This window comes from Octodon degus, unplaced genomic scaffold, assembly GCF_000260255.1.
Source record: "Octodon degus isolate 3935 unplaced genomic scaffold, OctDeg1.0 scaffold00139, whole genome shotgun sequence".
In the NCBI taxonomy this organism is placed as follows: domain Eukaryota; kingdom Metazoa; phylum Chordata; class Mammalia; order Rodentia; family Octodontidae; genus Octodon; species Octodon degus.
The window spans coordinates 3255176-3261004 of record NW_004524715.1 but is presented as its reverse complement, the minus strand read 5'-3'; the positions used below and the strand labels follow the sequence as shown (position 1 = coordinate 3261004).

Sequence of the window (5829 nt, the reverse complement as noted above, 5' to 3'; positions counted from 1 at the left end):
GCCTCTTACTGATCACCATGTTCATTTTTTCACATTGTTTCTTTTTTATCCTTTTATTCATTCAGAAGCCACACACACACACACACACACACACACACACACACACACACAAATATCCAAGGCTCTTGAACATGTAGCACATGCTGCACACAAGGCACTTTAGGTTTAGCAGCCACAGTGATAAGCAACTTAGAAATTTATTCATGCATTCGCAGAGCTCCTGAACTCATAGGGAACACCTAGCCGAGGCGTTCTCCACAGCCACCCTTGAGCCTTCAGCCATTACTCATAATCATTCTTCCCCATTCAACCTAAGCAGGGAGTCATTACTTTTGTGATGGCTTGAATAAACACTCGGCAAACGTGGCCAAGCAGGACCCTGAGAGAGGTCCTGGGTAACACTGCAGCCCAAGAGCACGATCAATCACTTCAGATCTGAGGCTTCCAGCCTGGTGAAGCACTCAGCACATAAGACATGATTTCACTCCGTGCTAAATACAGCTGCTCAGTTTTAGGTGCCAGTTGGTTTCCTTTTTTTTTTTTTTTTTCTGGGAAACTTTCTCTCTATGATGAAAATTTGCTGAGCTAGAGCCATGGTGGAGACCACCCCACAAGCAGAGAACTGTGCTCGGTGGTGGAGGACACCTCTGGAGCAGGCCACCGTGGCAGTTCCCCTGCAGAGTAAGACTGCTGGGAACACAGCCATCCCCCCGCCAAGCCTGCTCCAACCCGGGTCACAGCAATGCTAATGATCTGCTTTCATCCAGCTGAAATAAGAACAGACAGTGTTACAGGTTTTTAAGAACTATCTATTCCTCCCTTTAACCTAGACTATTTTTCTTCAGTTATTTCAGGTCCAAAGGCACTACGAGCTGATACTTTTATTTCAAACCAGAAAATTACCTTTATTATCGTTGATCGCCCTCTTAGTTCAATTTGCAGACTTGCTTATTGATATAGCATATAGTGGATTTTTGCCTAAAATAGGATGTATATAAGAAGATCAGAACTCGCCTATTACTTGTTAACTAGGAAATACATGAAATACTGACCTTGTGTGTAAATGTCTTTGCGTCTATTTTTACACATTATTATTTTGCTAAAGAGTTGCAAGAGTGAGTGTTTAGCAAGGCTCCCCAGAGAATTATGCCAGCCTTTATGAAACACATTGCTCACAGCTGTGGTGAAATATCCCTCCCTGAAAATCATAGCACTTTGTATTCCACATCAATGACATCATTGTTATAATTTAACCTTAATTCACATGTGGGAAGCAGTTGTCTACAAATTGAAATTGTCCTCCAACTGATTCTGAGAGGGGGAGGAGAGCTGGGCCATCAGTGAGTTGTATGATTTCACGTGCGCTCACCATTAACGTCAAGTCCCAAGCTATCTTAAGATTATCAGAGGCTGCCCTTCTCCTGTGACAGTAAGTGATATTGAGAAAGTCCTTACCAGATTAAAAGGAAGTCGTTTTTCCATGAGACCGAAGTACTGCTGGAGATTCCTGAGCTTTTCAGCTACAAGGTTCCACCAAAACTTTCTGCTTAGGAAAGTGAGTGTAGGCAGCGGACGCCTGATTCCTAAGTTCTGTCCTCTGGGGAATCTGAGGAAATAATGGGAAGACCAGCAAGGCAGGTTTTGGATTACTAAATCCCCCTTGGTTAAGAGGACATAGAAACAAAGGGGGGAATGGCCACTACTAACTTATCTTATGATATTAACTTTCTTTTTAAATTTTTTAAAACATTTATTTATTTATCTATTTGGTGCAGGGTCGTGTTGTAACTCAAAAATCAGATGACAACGAGGCAAGTCCAAAAGTTAAAAGAAGCGCTTTATTTTAGCTGGTACCCAGCAGCGGTCTCTAGGCAAGGTGCAAAGAGGCGCGCCCGGCATTAACAAGGTGTAGTATTTAAGCTTGAAAACCGCAAAATCAGGGAAGGGGTGGAGAGGAAGAAGTGGCAGGGTCATTAGTTCATTAGGTGGTCCTTATTGGGTGGGGTGCTGGAATCAGCAATCATGGGGTACAGAGAGTCATTAGTTTATGGGGTGGTTTTGTTGGGTGGAGGTGCCGAATTGGCAGTCATGAGTACATCGAGTGGGCGCATTGGGCGGGAGTGCTGAAATCACGCAGAGCTCTGCAGGACAAGATAAGGTTTGGGGCACAGATGTCATAAGACTTGAGTCACAGGGGTGAGGAATTGGAGGAATTGGGAAATTGGAGGAGGAATTGGGAGGGGTCGGCGCATACAGAACAAGAACTCGGCGAGGTTAGAAGGGCAACAAAATGGAGTCAATTTTAACAGGGTACAACATGTCTCACTATGCAGCTTGAACTTATAGTGATCCTCCTATTGCAGCCTCTCCAGCACTGGTATGACAGGCGTGCAACCAAGCCTGTTTTTAGCGTTGGGTCCACACGGGTCCATGTGGTACTGGGGATATAATCCAGGTCCTTGTACTTGCCAGACAGAATCTCACACTGCTGAGCTATCTCCCTGGCCTCAATATTCACTTTCTTTATGAAAACCTGAATGTCACCCTATAGAACTTCTGTTGAGAAATATTAATCTTGTGATTATTTTACAGGATGAAATAAACCCTGGACTGTTTTTCAGTTCATCAGAATGACATTGCTCCTTGACTGTTTATTTATTCAAACATAAAAACCTAAATCTGCCCAAATGGGAGAATGTAGGCAAACATCCTAGGGTGCAGGATGAGGCAAGAATGCCCCTCGGTATGGAGCACTCAGTCTGGAGCCCAAATAGGAGGATGACAACCAGGGTTACAAAGCTTCTGATATGCATCCGTTTAGACATTGAGCACAGATATGCAAAGCTTTGATTTCACACCAGCACCGGGCCTCAGACACGCTGTACAGTTCTGCTGATTACTAATGCTGAGTATGGATCGTTAGTAGTATTCATGAATATGGAGTATTATATATGTATATTATAAATATTATATATAGTAATGAATATAGAGTACTATATGTACTAATTGGAAGTTGTTATCATAAAGCAAAGAAAAGTAAGCAGGATGAGATTAGAGAGAGCTAAGGATGTGGTGGGGGAAGTTTCTCTGGGGGGTGAAACTTAAGCAGGGACATTAATGAGGTGAAAAAATGGCAGGTGGTCAGGGGACCTTGATCCAGAAAAAAGGAATAGCAACGGAAGTGTTCCTCAGGTAGGAATATATTCAGTGGGTTTTGGAAATGAAAGGAAAAGGAACAGGATGCTGTTCCTTATGGTGCTGCAGAGCGAGAACATTGTATGATTGTAGCTGGGTGGTGAGAGATAGGGTTAGGGAAAATGGAGGTCCTGGGGACCTAGGGACCAGCATGAAGATGATGAATTTTATTTCAAATGTGTGAGAAATCTTGGGAAGAATTTGAGCAGGGAAGTAGACGAATCTGGTTTGTGCTTAAAGAGGAGACGCGGGCTGCTTTGTGGAAGACTGATTACAGGAATCGCAGAGATGAGTTAAGAGGATTTTCCATTAACTCAGGTAATAGAGGATGGTTGCTTAGAGAGCGTGGTGGGAACAGCAGTGTTGAGGCTGGTCAGGATCAGCACATATTTTCAAAGTAGATCTGACAGGACTTGTTCAGGTGAGAGCTGGGGTGTAAACTATGAGGTAAAGAGAAGAGTGGAGGAAAAGTCAGAGTCTGGGTAATGGTGTGAAAGGTGATACCACAGGTTGAGGTGGATACTCAGGTGTTAAGACAGTCCTTGGCCTGGTGGGGGAGGGGCACAAGGTGCTCCCTCGCATCCCTGGAAGAGGTCAATAGGCACACACACACACACACACACACACACACACACACACAGACACGTAAAAATAAACACAGGAACTTCCTGATCTCCGCTTCTTTTCATAACTTTTATTTTACTGCTTTTGCCACCCACATAGACAATTGTTGGGATATCTAATATATCAGTGCTGACATATTAGATCGTAAAGGTAGCCATATCTCTAAAGCTCTGTGTCTATTAGTCCACTCTATAGCATTACAGAAGATACTCTCGTTTATGTTAACATGTGGAAAACCACCTCCCCCTTCCAATTCTGTCCACACCTCTATGCTTAATGCAGCCTTCCATGATTACTTATGGTGGAATCACTGTTTTTTATCCTCCTTGAGACTTCTATATTCTTCAATGGAACAGGCTGGGAGAAAGAGGGGTTTCTAGAACTTATGTTTCCAGTACCCACAGAAAAAAAAAAAAAACATAAAAGGGTTATATAGCAATAGGAAATTTCATTCCTGCCAGTTTTAGAATAGCATCTTAGAGATTCTCAAGCTTTGGAAGATGAATTAAAATGTAGATCTATGGAGTCTATCTATAAAATTTATAGGTCACTTAATGAGGAAAGACACCAAATACTCTGCATTTATAGACTTCTTCTGTGTCTGATGCTAGAATTTGACTGACCACCATTCGAGGGACACTGTCATTAATAAGTTCCTCCATTGTATTTTGCATCCTGTGCTTTCTAAATAGAAGACAAAAGAATCATAGTACAAAATTTTATAACTCAAATGATGCAAGATGAGAGATATTTCAAAGATTCTCTGACCTAAACCTCCTTTTATTCCTTTAAATATGTTTAAGAAGCTGTCTAACCTTAAAGTAGATCTAGCCACATATATAAGGCATCTGAAAAATGTAACTATTGTTACCAAATAAGGAGTGCTTTTGGGCATTAAAACTTTTTAAAGGAGGCAAACATGCTACAACTCAATGACTTTATAAAGACCATTTCTTAAGTACCTGGAATAAAACTTTTACAAAGAGCTTTGGTGGCTGAAATCAGTGCATTTAAATTAGGCACAATTTTATTTTCACCATTTTCATCTTGGGTCACAAGAAGTCAAGCATAATTACTAACAAGCTGGAGACTCCTGCTATCAGCATGAGACATTTATCATAGACTCTCATTAACACGCTAGGAAAATATCCAAGCTACAGAAAACTGATATAGTACAATTTAATGTTTCCTTCACGAGCATATCAACTTCAGTGAATAATCACAAACTTCAGGAAAATGCTCATCAGCTGCTAAGGCTATGGAGTCCTTTTGGGACAGACCAATCACCATTTCATAATTCCCATTTTCATTAATTTCCCATGGTATGCTTTCGTTAAGTGAAATAAAAACACAGCCTAAAATCTTGTTTTAAAGATGTGCCTTGGCTTTTAAATATAACACCAATAGCAATGGAGTCTAGCGGATTGGTAGATGGTATATTTAGATGTGCAAAATATTGCATTCAATTTCACATAAAACCAACAAACAAACAAAAATTACCATCACATTAAACTATTTAATGTTCTAGAATTCTCTGCCTGAATAAGCTTTCCTCTTAATACATTTTTAAATATCTGAAAAATCTGATATCATTACTTTTGTACACAGATTCAAATCATAGATAAGCACTCTTAACATAGATGATAATAAAAATTCAAAAATAAATCCACAACCTTTATCACAGGGGAATATATGCCTGTAGCCCTTTCTCATACAATATTAGAAAAGATAGATCTGTATTTTTATCAGAATTCCAGATAGGTTAATTTTCTTTTTTTTTCTCCATAATTTTATTGAGAAACAAATAGCAATGAGACAGTTTCAAACCCTGTTGGTAGGACAGTTTCAATAACTAGCACATTGCATACATTCTTCCTGGTGGTTATTTGCTGTACAAGATGCAGACATGATATCCTATCTACAAACACTATTAGAACAAATCACTCTATTCATTAAGAGAATGTAACTATATATCTATCCTAACCATTTTGAATACACAGATACAAAATG

The 5829-nt window shown here is 40.3% G+C and overlaps 1 pseudogene; it reads left to right on the top strand.

Moving 5' to 3' along the window:
* Positions 1-593: 593 nt before the first annotated feature.
* LOC101576416 overlaps positions 594-5829 on the top strand; it is a 22911-nt pseudogene continuing 17675 nt past the window's right edge.